The 14,562-nt window shown below is 46.6% G+C and overlaps 2 protein-coding genes across 14 annotated transcripts in view; one reads left to right on the top strand and one right to left on the bottom strand.

The window, feature by feature from the left end:
• LOC120999536 (zinc finger protein OZF-like) overlaps positions 1-14,562 on the bottom strand; it is a 2,085,412-nt gene that overhangs the window by 1,287,307 nt on the left and 783,543 nt on the right. The gene's annotated exons all lie outside the window — the stretch shown is intronic.
• The window catches only part of LOC120999545 (oocyte zinc finger protein XlCOF7.1-like), a 795,896-nt gene that overhangs the window by 649,503 nt on the left and 131,831 nt on the right, over positions 1-14,562 (top strand). The gene's annotated exons all lie outside the window — the stretch shown is intronic.

The following is a 14,562-nucleotide window of genomic DNA, read 5'->3' on the forward strand; positions in this document are numbered from 1 at the left end:
GCATCCAAGCCGCAAAAACTGCGGCTCGGATGTGGACCAAAACAATGGTCGTGTGCATGAGGCCTAAATATAATTAAATAAGCTAGAAGTTGTCTTGTTAGTAATTGTTTTACATACCTACTGCCTGAGATTATTATAAGCTTACATTATTTTCGGTTCCTCTTTTTTTTCAGGTAGGATAAATGATTTTGTTTTTCACTTATTTGGTTAATAAAAGAGTAATTTTTGAGAAATTCAGATGTTTAAAGGTTTGTCCCACAGGATCAAAATGTTGTTTTAAAAACAGTTTACTCAATTTTTATTGCTTTTTCAAGGTTCGTCCAGATGTTTATATTTATTTATCCACTTCAGCAGGGCTCCAACGGTAACAAACTGATTGTTTACACCTATGTTTATGTGTGCGGTAACTTCCTGCCGCACTGCCTTGTGGGTCGCAGCGCGGCATCGCGTGGTTTAAGGTGTCTGTCAAGTCCTCCCAATTTATATGCTGCCTCCTGACGCACAAATTCCTCCCCCTTAGTTACGCCCCTAAACGCCTCGTGGCTCTGTCCCTCCATTGTAACATGCGCCTCCTTCATTGATAATAAAGCGACATGCCCGGTTATGCCAGGACCAGAGGGGTGTGCCAGGACCAGAGGGGCGTGCGTGGCTTTGCACAGTGTTTTGAGGTCTAGTTACCACCCCTCCATTCGCTATGAGTAATTACTGTGGCTGTGACATCACCGGGCCAGGCTGCTTGCGAAGTGGAAGAAGAGGCTTCGCTCTGCAGAAAGGGACTCGGTACGTCACTGACTCTGAGAAAAACGGCACTTCCAGCTGAGAATTTGTGAATAGAAAAAGTGGCATAAAAAAAAAAAACTGATAAAGGTAGAACACACATGAATGTAATATTTGGGGACTGTGTTACACATACACCAGAGTCTACAACAATCCCAGACAACCACTTTAAAGTCAACACATAAAAAACATGCAAAGCATGAAAATGTAGATAGCAGTTAAGAGGAAGCTGTTACCCCCTCCTCTGGTGAGTCCAGTGTATATGTTTGTGCGTGCACATCTGTGGCTAGAGATCATCTAGGCCTAATACTTTAATATTGTCTTCTAGCTAGTCAACCAAAGCCAAAATAACAAAGAGCTGGCATCATAAAAATCTAAAGTCTAGGGGGAAGAGTTTCACAGCTGAGCAGCATACATACACGCTGCTCTCCGAGCTCCGCTGCTAGCCTGCCCTAACCGGGGCCATTTATTAGTTTTTAAACCACCTGAACATGGGGAAAAACCTCTAGAGATAAGTCCAGAGACATAAAGGGAGCCCCCAAATCGAGATCCACTCAAGTGGAGATTGAGCGCTTCACGAAAAGGACTCCAGCAGCTACGGCACATGAAACCTGATAGATGACGACAACCAAGCAGAGAGGCGCGCATGTGACCAGAGGACTCGGAAGTGTCGGGAGGGAGGGAGTGAAGTGGAAGATAGCAGCAGGTGACAACAAAAAGATATCTAAATCCTTTCTTAAAGGCCTGTGTTAAAGGAAATAGTAATTATTTATATTTTGGATAATACCAATAATTAATATTCATAAATAGTCGTGAGTCGTCTAGTGATGACTCCGCCTATTGATGCTTAAATGAAACCTAAATATACTCTCTAGCTAACTAACTAGCTACCTCTGTTGCCTATACACTCCACTGAACTAACCTACGTGCGACTTACTACTATACTACAGCGGCGACTACTAAAAACACTATACGCTGTATATGAATAATAAAGAATATTTATTACACAATAAAATTATACAAGTCTAATAATACGCTATATCTATATATATTTATAGATCAATGGATATACATATATATACATATAGAATTGAAAAAGTGAGGAGGCAGCACACTGTGTGAACGAGGGGTGCACGTCCGGCAAATGTGGACCAGCACCTAGGTCCAATAAGCTAGAAGTAGAAATAGCCAGCAGCACTCCGAGATATTAAAGGCAAACGGTGGTTTATTAGACCCAAAGTCAAGCGACGTTTCGACAGCTTGTTGCTGTCTTTGTCAAGCATGCTTGACAAAGACAGCAACAAGCTGTCGAAACGTCGCTTGACTTTGGGTCTAATAAACCACCGTTTGCCTTTAATATCTCGGAGTGCTGCTGGCTATTTCTACTTCTATATATACATATAGACGTACACACCACAGCAAAGTAACAGTACTACAATAAACACAATACAAACCTAACTACACTACACAATTCCCATTCCACCCCACACCCACTATCTATACAATACACTTACACACACACAAATATCAGCAACCCACCCGCCTGGCTACTTACTGTCCCTACGGGGCAACCAGGGGTTAAACACAATTGTGGCAATGCAGGGGTTAATACTTGCAGGCCAGGGAACACAGGGTCAGTGTTGGGTTCAACAGGTATAGTGCAGCAGTATTGATCATCTGTCCTTTGAAGAGGCCGAAACTGGACATAATTGTCCATGGGAGCTTCTGGGCACAGTTTAACTGTACATATATACTTATAGATGCTTGGGGCACATCTATATATATATATATATATATATATATATATACATATGTATAAAACAGGGGGTCTGAATGGGCAGCAATAAGCCCACCTACACATATATATTATAGACATAGAGATGTATGCTGACAAGGGGGCATACTTACATCACTATGTATACACCTACACCACCTGGACCGGCCCATGCAAAAGGGTCAATATATATGCATGTATGTAAGTGCATATATACATATATATTTAAATCTAACACTTCCCTCAACAGCCTGCTGAACCAGTCGCTTGAATCTCTGGTACGTGAACTTAAAGATATTAAGCAGGATCTAAGGGATATGCACTCCAGGTTACAGATATTGGAAATGCACCTAGCGTCCATTATAGACTTTAACAATTTGGTATCCACCCTAACCTCCATCTTCAGTAACCTGGTGGACCAAGAGGCTTGTTGATTTAATTACCTGGTCGTAAACTGGTAGTCCATGCCGTGGCAGACCTGAAGAGTGTATGTAAAGCCTTGGAGATAGAAGAGAAGCCCTGGACATTATAGATTGGAACTTTGCACAAAAGATAGCCTCACATAGCCTCTCTGCCTGCACTTCAAGTGAATTCTCCAACATCTGCCAAATAACAGCGCCAGAAAACCGCAGACCGTAAGGCCCCACCAAGAGAATCCTCTAACTTACACCTGAGACCTACACCTACCTTCTCGCATTGAAATGCACACTTGGTGGTCTTACTACCCTGTCACCACTTGCTGGGCCGGTGCAGTGGCTATAGGCTGTGTGAATGGGAAGTTCCTCTCCACTCACACCAGACTGACTGGGTCCACAGCATTGGTAATTTCTAAAGGTTCATTTTTATTTGTATCATTTTTGTATCATCATCTCTTAATGAGAAACCTGTTCATAGAATGGTTCTATTGTTTTCTATTCCTGGCTACCCTGTTTGTCACCTCCTCCCCCTGTCAATTTCTCACTTGGATAGTCCGAAAAACATGGGGTCCCCCACCAGGGGCTACCTCTATACTGGAGTACGTATATCCACTGCTAGAAAGCCCTCATTACCCATCTACATATCCTAACATATCTTCTCTCTCCTCTCTTGTTGACTCACCTATGGCTACCACTAAAGTTTGCACTTTCAATGTGAAAGGACTGAACGCACCGGCAAAGAGCAGCCAAATCTGCAAATTACTGAATAAGCAAAAGGAATAACTTTGTTGCAGGGAACGCAATTTAGACATGTCCCAAGCCTATCTCACCAGAATTATAATCAGTAGTTTTACAGTACATGTCCTGAAATATCCAGAGGCCTACTTTGAGAGGACCACAAACCAGTGGTTAGAGGTCACTTTATAGCATTAGGAGCCCACACAACAGACCACAGTAGAACTACAAGAGATAATTATAACTAGGGTTGTCCCGATACCACTTTTTTAGGACCGAGTACAAGTACCGATACTTTTTTTCAAGTAGTCACCGATACCGAATACCGATACTTTTTTTAAATGTCATGTGACCGTTTTGGGGGATCTGTGGATGACGCACTGTCATGTGGGGGATCTGTGGATGGCACTGTTATGGGGGACCTGTGGATGGCACTGTTATGGGGGATCTGTGGATGGCACTGTTATGGGGATCTGTGGATGGCACTGTTATGGGGATCTGTGGATGGCACTGTTATGGGGATCTGTGGATGGCACTGTTATGGGGGATCTGTGGATGGCACTGTTATGGGGGATCTGTGGATGGCACTGTTATGGGGGATCTGTGGATGGCACTGTTATGGGGGATCTGTGGATGGCACTGTTATGGGGGATCTGTGGATGGCACTGTTATGGGGGATCTGTGGATGGCACTGTTATGGGGGATCTGTGGATGGCGCTGTTATGGGGATCTGTGGATGGTGCTGTTATGGGGGATCTGTGGATGGCACTGTTATGGGGATCTGTGGATGGCACTGTTATGGGGATCTGTGGATGGCACTGTTATGGGGGATCTGTGGATGGCACTGTTATGGGGGATCTGTGGATGGCACTGTTATGGGGATCTGTGGATGGTGCTGTTATGGGGGATCTGTGGATGGCACTGTTATGGGGATCTGTGGATGGCACTGTTATGGGGGATCTGTGGATGGCACTGTTATGGGGGATCTGTGGATGGCACTGTTATGGGGATCTGTGGATGGTACTGCTATGGGGTGGGATATCTGTGGATGGCATTGTTATGGGGTGGGGGGATCTGAGGATGGCATTGTTATTTGGTGGGGGATCTGTGGATGGCACTGTTATGGGGGACCTGTGGATGGCACTGTTATGGGGGATCTGTGGATGGCACTGTTATGGGGATCTGTGGATGGCACTGTTATGGGGATCTGTGGATGGCACTGTTATGGGGATCTGTGGATGGCACTGTTATGGGGATCTGTGGATGGTACTGCTATGGGGTGGGATATCTGTGGATGGCATTGTTATGGGGTGGGGGGATCTGAGGATGGCATTGTTATTTGGTGGGGGATCTGTGGATGGTGCTGTTATAGGGGATCTGTGGATGGAACTGTTATGGGGAGGATCTGTGGATGACACTGCTATATGTCATCCACAGATCCCCCTCATAACAGTGTCCCCCAATACACCGGGCCCCGCCGCTCACCGAAGTATTTATAAACGTGAATCCTTATCCTGTTGTTAAGTTGAACTAACGCTGCCCTCTCCCATGTTCCCCTGTATCCCCCTGTATCTCCACAGCACTTACTTAAGCTTCCATAGCAGGCAGAGCGGACGGCACCAGTAACGTCACTCACTGACGTCGCGCGCCTGCTCCGCCTGCTTCATTCATAAAGTGGGCGGAGCAGGCGCTCTACGTCAGTGAGTGACGTTACTGCTGCCGTCTGCTCTGCCTGCTATGGAAGCTTAAGTAAGTGCTATGGGGATACAGGGGAACATGGGAGAGGGCAGCGTTAGTTCAACTTAACAACAGGATAAGGATTCACGTTTATAAATACTTCGGTGAGCGGCGGGGCCCGGTGTAAGAGTACAGTGACTGCACCGGGCCCCGCCCATAGTTACGCCCATAGTATTCTATTTATGTATCGGGGCGGGGTATCGGCGGCTGAGTACCGCCGAGAAAACTCGGAATCGGTCCCGATACCGATACTAGTATCGGTATCGGGACAACCCTAATTATAACCCTTGAAAAGTCCCATAAACATCAGCCATCACCTGACGTGCTTGGGCAACTAACCCAAGCACACACAGAACTTTAAAACCTCCTTAATGTTCAAACTGCCAAACTTTTCTTCACAGCTCAGTTCAAATATTATACACATGGGAACAAGGCCTCTAAGCTTCTGATGGCGCAAATCAAGAAGAGGAAGGCCAACTCCTATATCTTAGCAATTAAATCCCCTACCACACTACTACTACTATCTTCGGGGACTTAAGCAACTTCGACATACCGCCCGTTACAGTTTCGTCCATGAAAGCTTTGTTCTCTTTTCAATGGAAACAGGATTACATCTCATACCTAGGGACAGCCATCCCATCTCGTTTAGCCAACCTGTATCAACAGAATTTCGTTCCGCTTTTAGAGGACATTAAGAAAGACTTACTGTCTTGGGGGAGACTTCCTTTATTGTGGTTTGGAAGATTACACACACTAAAGATGAACGTGCTGCCGAGAGTTCTGTACCTCTTTAGAACCATCCCTCTGTTTCTTGGACTTTATTTGGGCTGGCTCGTCCCCTAGATTGGGATGCGTTTTCTAACAAGATCCAAGCTAAGAGGGGGGGGTGGGAGTCCCGGATATGCAGCTGTACCATAGAGCGGCGATCCTTTCCTATGTGTTGGACTGGTTCCACAGTTATTTCTCCAAGAATAAATCAATAATAAATCATAAATCAATCAGGCTGGCTCACAGTATTTTTGCATACATAAAATTTATTATCCCAATAAAATGTTAAAATATTAAACATAACCTAATTTCATGTCAACATATCAGCGTAAATATACAGTACAGACCAAAAGTTTGGACACACCTTCTCATTCCAAGAGTATTCTTTATTTTCATGACTATGAAGGCATCAAAACTATGAATTAACACATGTGGAATTATATACATAACAAACAAGTGTGAAACAACTGAAAATATGTCATATTCTAGGTTCTTCAAAGTAGCCACCTTTTGCTTTGATTACTGCTTTGCACACTCTTGGCATTCTCTTGATGAGCTTCAAGAGGTAGTCCCCTGAAATGGTCTTCCAACAGTCTTGAAGGAGTTCTCAGAGATGCTTAGCACTTGTTGGCCCTTTTGCCTTCACTCTGCGGTCCAGCTCACCCCAAACCATCTCGATTGGGTTCAGGTCCGGTGACTGTGGAGGCCAGGTCATCTGGCACAGCACCCCATCACTCTCTTTCATGGTCAAATAGCCCTTACTTTCAAAGTTTTCCCAATTTTTCGGCTGACTGACTGACCTTCATTTCTTAAAGTAATGATGGCCACTCGTTTTTCTTTACTTAGCTGCTTTTTTCTTGCCATAATACAAATTCTAACAGTCTATTCAGTAGGACTATTAGCTGTGTATCCAACCTGACTTCTCCTCAACGCAACTGATGGTCCCAACCCCATTTATAAGGCAAGAAATCCCACTTATTAAACCTGACAGGGCACACCTGTGAAGTGAAAACCATTTCAGGGGACTACCTCTTGAAGCTCATCAAGAGAATGCCAAGAGTGTGCAAAGCAGTAATCAAAGCAAAAGGTGGCTACTTTGAAGATCCTAGAATATGACATATTTTCAGTTGTTTCACACTTGTTTGTTATGTATATAATTCCACATGTGTTAATTCATAGTTTTGATGCCTTCAATGTGAATCTACAATTTTCATAGTCATGAAAATAAAGAAAACTCTTTACTGTCATCATGGACCAGGAGGCGTATCGTGAGATGTGCCTCACCATCTTACGAGATACAACCACGTACAGACGTCTTCCATCGGATCCAACTTCCATTTTCAGTGAACAACTGTCTACACTTCTAAAGGTAGTGGCAAGGGAGAAACTTATAAGCAAGACCGAGTTGGAATTTTTGTCACCTAAGTTCCCAATTCGTGCTGTGTTTTATAGTCTCCCCAAGCTGCATAAGCAGAGTACACCATTGAAAGGCAGACCCATTGTGTCAGGGATTGGGAGCCTCACAGCTAACATTAGCACATATGTTGATGTTATCTTGAGGCCCTTTGTGGCATGTTTACCATCTTGTGCCCGCGATACGATGGTCATTGTACAACGCCTTGAGGGTATCGTATGTGAGACAGACACTTGGCTGGCCAGTTTGGATGTGGAGGCCCTATACAGCTCTATTCCACACGACAAGGGCTGTCAAGCTGTACGGGCCTTCCTCCAACAGAGAGGTGCACACTTTATCCACCACAACACCTTTGTGATGGATTTACTAGAATTTGTCCTTCATCACAACGTGTTCCTGTTTGATCGTCAGGTTTTCCACCAGCTCAGGGGAGTTGCTATGGGGAGCCCATGTGCCCCGACTTATGCAAATCTCTACCTGGGCTGGTGGGAAAAGGAGGTCGTGTTTGGCGATTCCATGGAACAGTACACGTCGTCGATACTAATCTGGATTAGGTATATCGACGACGTGTTTCTGCTATGGAAAGGGTCTAAGGACTGGTTTACTAAATTTGTAGCTGAACTAAATAGTAACCAGTCGGGCCTATTTTTTACATCCGACATACAGGAAAGGGCGATTACATTCTTGGACTTGTCTGTCACTGTGTCATCAGACAGGAGAATTACGACCAACTTGTTTCGGAAGCAGACAGCTACAAACAGTCTACTGAGGTGGGACAGTGGCCACCCCCTGGCCCTCAGACGTGGCATCCCGAAGGGCCAGTATCTGAGGGCTAGGAGGAACTGTTCCGAACTTCGGGATTTTAAGGTGGCTGTGAATGATCTGCGGTCACGGTTCACACGCAGGGGGTACCCTGAGCATACACTCAGAAAGGCCTACCATCACTCGATGAGTGTGAACCGTGACCAATTATTGACACCTAAACAGAGGCCATTGGACCCACATCTCCCGAGAATCATAGCGACATATGACAAAGCAGAAGTGCATATACGGGAGATTCTTCAGAAACATTGGCCCATCCTGCAATCGGACCCTGACATTGGTACATTAGTGTCAGATCGCCCCGCCATTACATACCGCCGTAGCTCTAATATTCGTGATCGCCTGGTCCACAGTATTTATCTACACCCCACATCTGACACCTGGCTCAGGAGTACGTTTACTGGCACCTTCCCATGTGGTAAATGTGTTATTTGCAGTAACATCATGAAGGGGCCATACTTTGTGAGCCAGGTAACAAAGGAGAGATTTTGTATCAGATCTCTGATCAGATGTACATCAGTGGGAGTAGTATACCTCATCATGTGCGTGTGTGGTGTACAATATGTGGGGAAAACCAGGCGCGAGCTACGGAGACGTGTGGGCGAACACCTTTTGGACATTAAGAACAAGCGCGATACATCTGTTGCACGTCACGTCTGTGAGTCTCATGAGGGCAATCCAGACGTGCTTCGTGTCCAGGGGATTGAACATGTCACCACATCCATCCGCGGAGGTGACATAGACGTGTCACTGCTCCGCAAGGAGACACAGTGGATCTTTAGATTAGACACTGTCCACCCCAAGGGATTCAATGAGGCTTTATCCTTTGCAAGCTTTATTTAGAGCTCACATGCATGCTTCAGTAGCGCGCTTATATGTCCTCTAGGTTATCCTTAAACACTAATCTCTACATCATCTAATGTATAAGGATGTACTCTGTCAGACCTTCCAACTGTAATATGCTTCTTATCTGCTGTATATTGGGTATATATGGCTGTCCTTTCCTTCTATTAACCCCCTTGTAACACCCTGATCATCTTATCTTAGCGCTGTCACTTGCCTGGTTTGCGACCGCACTAAGTATTCCCTCAGATGCAGAGAGCAGAGCTATGCTCCTCCCCGTGCTGGCACTATGCTGGAGAGGGCGACGGCATAGTCAGGGAGCGCATCAGAGGAGGCGTTCCTATCCCTGATTGGATGCTGGAGCCGGCACCCACCAGCATGGGGGCGGGTCTTAGATTACTTAGTCTCGGCGTGCGGCTGGCCAGCACAGTGCCGAGAGACGCACGTTACAGTGCAGTGTTCAGTATATGACATCTAATAGAAAGTGTAGCTCGCTCCTGATGAGACATGCGGTCATCCTAGCATGTTGAAACGCGTAGAGCGCAGCACTGATGTCAGCTGTGCTTAGGGCAGAGGGCACATCCACATAGTGATATTCATATCACGAGTGCTGCTGTGAGAGCACAGTTTGCTGATACCTCGCTCAGCCTATAGGGGAGCAGTCTTTGGGACAGACTAGCCCAATGGACTGCAATTACTAACATATGCTAATACTAGTCTGCTAGATCTCACTATTAGCAGCTACTACAACACTCGCATATCACATGGTAATCCCAGGCTGAGCGCTGTATCTACCACACCTTATATATTAAGGCTAGGATATCAATCAGTGTGCCCCAATACTGGACTCCTGCCACATATATATAGGTGCTTTATTCAGGCTATCAGAGCTGTGGATGGTATAATCCTGTTCCCTCTGCACACTACTGATTCCTGTACGCCTGATTTTATCTACACCCACTTTATTTCCTAATAAAATATTTATTGTTTTTGTTGTTATTAACGTTCTGTCAGGCTGTGATTTGATTAATTAGTAGTGAACGTGTACCCCACACCATATCCTTTTTTGTGTGCGCTGAGAAGGTGTGTCCAAACTTTTGGTCTGTACTGTATATAGATACATACAATGCGGAGCTCACGCATACATCTATATAGCTGGAGTACTCCAAATAAATGAGACCTCTTTGTTTTCAATATTGGCGTCTGTCTGCAATTTCTCAGCATTCCACATTTGTCTACTGAGGAAGGAACTTGTGTTCCGAAACGCGTCTAGTGTGAACTTGACCCAGCTATTTGTGCGTTATTTCTAACTCTGCAAAAAAAAGGACTTTGCGATTATTGCATCGAATTTATTTCGAAAGTGGTGAGTTCGATACCAGCTCTAAGCGGCTTCAGCTGTAAAATACCATCACAGCTGATTTACCTATGTCGGCATGTCCAGCATAGTGCAATAACCCTGCTGAGTGGAACTGAACTCTATACTGACTGAACTCTGCTTCATCGATTTCCGCCATCTCGACTAATCCAAGTGGATCACATCGTCGACCAACAAACCATCTCCCTGGTTGGTCACGTGGGACGCCACGTAGATCGAGTCGAGGGACTACTCCGCAAGAGGAGGTAGTAAATTAATACGAGTTGAAGGCGGTATATTCACCATCTGGAAGCATTGTTTGAGCGCAAAGTTTTTCTCATCGGGGATCGCAAAGAGGACATTCCTTTGAACCATCCAGGTTCCAACTACCGGTAAAACAGTATACAACTATACGATTATTTTAAAGTCGAATTTTCGAGTGTTATAATCGTATGATTTTTGCAGACAGACGCCAATATTGAAAACAAAGAGGTCTCATTGATTTGGAGTACTCCATCTATATAGATGTATGCGTGAGCTCCGCATTGTATGTATCTATATATATTTACGCTGATATGTTGACATGAAATTAGGTTATTTTTAATATTTTAACATTTTATTGGGATAATACATTTTATGTATGCAAAAATACTGTGAGCCAGCCTGATTGATGTATTACTCGTTTCTGTTCAGCTGGTACCTGACAGGCTGGGCTCCAGTGGTTTGCTGGTGGAGCTTCTCTAAAAATCCATTGTTAGCTTATTTCTCCAAGAAGTGGGTCCAGTTTGAAAGGCAAGAGATGAGTTTCCCGGTTCAAGATCTATTGTGGATTTCCAAATCACACAGACCTAATTACCTTCCATTTATCACCGATGGGGTGTTGCAGATTTGGGACAAAAATGCCGTACCTCTGGGATGCACTTCGTTTCCGGGTCCCATGACACCTATTTTCAACAACCCTAGCTTCCCAATGGGAATGAGCCAACGGTCGCTGTTGGGCCTTCGTAGGGAGGAGAATATAAGGCTACACCACTTAGTACTGAAAACAGTAATACGTCCCCTAGACTCCTTCTCTGGGCAGAATGACAGGGGGGCCTGGGTCCAGTATATTTGCATTAAGAAGTTCATATCCTCTCTAGGGCCCATTTCCACCCTATCTAGGGAGCTTACGGCTTTTGAATCTTTGTGTCTCCAGAAGTCTCCATCTACCCATTTGGTGTCTCTGGTCTATGGGCTGCTGCAGGAGTGTGGGGGATCTCCATCCTCTCTGCCATATGTTAAGGCTTGGGAGAAGGAACTGGGGAAAACTTCTCTGAGGAACAGTAGATAAAAGCATTCACCCTGTCCCACAAATCTTCCGTCAGCTGTGGTTTGCAATAAAAAAAATTCAAGATTATGTCCAGATGGTATAGGACGCCAGCTGTCTTGCATTCCTTCTACCCGACTTGCTTGGACTTATGTAGGAGATGTGGATTGGAGAGGGGTACCATATCTCACATTTGGTGGCAATGTCCTAAAGTGTCCCCATTTTGGGAGGCATTGAACGACCTATACAATCGGGTTACAGGTACCTCGTCAAAGTGGTCCCTGGAGGGGAGTCTGCTATCCATACTTCCTGGATCCATTCAAACGTTAAAGAAGAGTCTTCTGAGATTTTTTTGTGCAGGCCGCGCGTTTGGTTGTGCATAGAAACTGGAAGCAGGGCCGGTGCAAGGACTTTTGCCGCCCTAGGCAAGATAAAAATTGCCGCCCCCCCCCCCCCCCCCTATCAGATGATCTGTGGATGACGCACTGTTATGGGGAGGATCTGTGGATGACGCACTGTTATGGGGGGATCTGTGGATGACGCACTGTTATGGGGGGATCTGTGGATGACGCACTGTTATGGGGGGATCTGTGGATGACGCACTGTTATGGGGGGGATCTGTGGATGACGCACTGTTATGGGGGGGATCTGTGGATGACGCACTGTTATGGGGAGGATCTGTGGATGACTCACTGTTATGGGGGGGATCTGTGGATGACTCACTGTTATGGGGGGGATCTGTGGATGACTCACTGTTATGGGGGAAGGGGATCTGTGGATGACACTTATGTCATCCACAGATCCCCATAAGTGTCATCTACAGATCCCCCATCAGATGCATCAGTGTGGAGGGAGGAGGCGGAGACACTCATGGTGGGGCCCGGTGCAGTGATTCTACTCTAATACACTGGGTCCCGCCGCAGCTGTTAAGTCCATTCAATCCGAATGGGTCCACAATTACTGTACTGTACTTACTGTAGTACCTTATGTATAGCATTAAGACGGCGCAGACTGGCAGCTCCCTCCTCATGCGCCGCCTGCCTGCTTATCTCACTTTATGAATGAACAGGCAGACGGGCAGGCGGCGCATGAGGAGGGAGCTGCGGCAGGCGGCGCATGACCGAGCGAGCTGCTGGTCTGCGCCATTATACTGCTATACATAAGGTACTACAGTAAGTACAGTACAGTAATTGCGGACCCATTCGGATTGAATGTACTTAACAGCTGCGGGGCCTGGTGTATTAGAGTAGAGTCACTGCACCGGGCCCCGCCATGAGTTTCCCCACCTCCTCCCTCCACACTGATACTTCGCTGGCCGCGCTGTGCAGCATAGCGGCCAGCGAAGTATCCCCAATCCGCTTTATAAGACGCACGGCCATTTTCCCCCCACTTTTGGGGGGAAAAGTGCGTCTTATAAGGCAAAAAATACAGTAAATAATAAACATATTGCATTGTCTACTGACTACTTACCAGTCCAGGACAATAAGATGAGCTGGTCTCTGGCTGCAGTCTGGCTCTTGGTCGGGCTCTGGGGACTGGAGACAAACACGGTACGTACACCATTCAGGAATGTCGCCCTGGCTGGGGTCCTGGGGAAGAAGAAAGCAGCTGCACCTGCAGGCTGCACTCCAATCCAGGCAGGTAGGAGGCTAGGAGCCCACTTCTAGTTCTGTCCCAGAAGGCACAGGCACTGCACGACTGCACTGCCGCACTGGGGGTCGGGGGAGGCAAATTGCTGGTGGTGGGCCACTGTGGCTCTGGCTGGCTGCTGGGCTGCTGAGTGTGCGGCCTTGCCGCCTTCTCTTCTTCCTCCTTCGCTCCACCCCTCATTAGCTCCAAAGTCAGCAGAGCTCCGCCTCCGCTCCACCCTCTGCACTGCAGCCTGAAGCCAGGTAAGCCGGCATAAGCTAGCAGCAGTTAGAACTTAGAATAGTCACTCAGAGTCAGGACGTCAGACCCCCTCCCCCACGGCTTTACTGAGGCAGCAGCGCTCAGTCACAGACTGTCACAGTCAGGAGTCAGCAGGCGCCGGCTCAGCCCAGTGCTGCGCAGTGCGCAGCCTGCTGCCTGTGTGCGCTGCCTGTCTGACATGTGCCGCCCGCCGCCGCGGCCCACCGGGATTCTTTAGAGCGCTCAGCCGCTCTGGCGGCGCAGCATGAGGGGCGCCGCCGGCCGCCACTGTTATGTTAGTTCTAACCAACTTCTTTTTTTTTTTTTTTTTTTTTAAATCGCGGCGGGCGCCCCCTGCTATGTGGCGCCCTAGGCGACTGCCTAGTTCGCCTTACTGGTGGCGCCGGCCCTGACTGGAAGCCTCGGGACTTTCCAAACATTACAGAATGGTTAGACACACTTGAAAACATACGTAGGATGGAGGAATTAATGGCTGCAGATGAAGGTACCGATAGGAAGTATCTTAAAACGTGGACCCCATGGATTTTATTCAAGGGTACCCTGGCGTTTCTTAGGTGGTTAGCTCAGGCTGATAGTAGCGGGTAAATATGATAGATACCCACATTTACACAGTGTTACCTTCCCTCTTGTCTTTCCCTTCCTCCCTTCGTCCTTTGGTGTTGTCATCGTCTTAAAGGGAACCTGTCACCAGGATTTTGTGCACAG

Source organism: Bufo bufo, chromosome 4 (assembly GCF_905171765.1).
Source record: "Bufo bufo chromosome 4, aBufBuf1.1, whole genome shotgun sequence".
Taxonomy (NCBI): domain Eukaryota; kingdom Metazoa; phylum Chordata; class Amphibia; order Anura; family Bufonidae; genus Bufo; species Bufo bufo.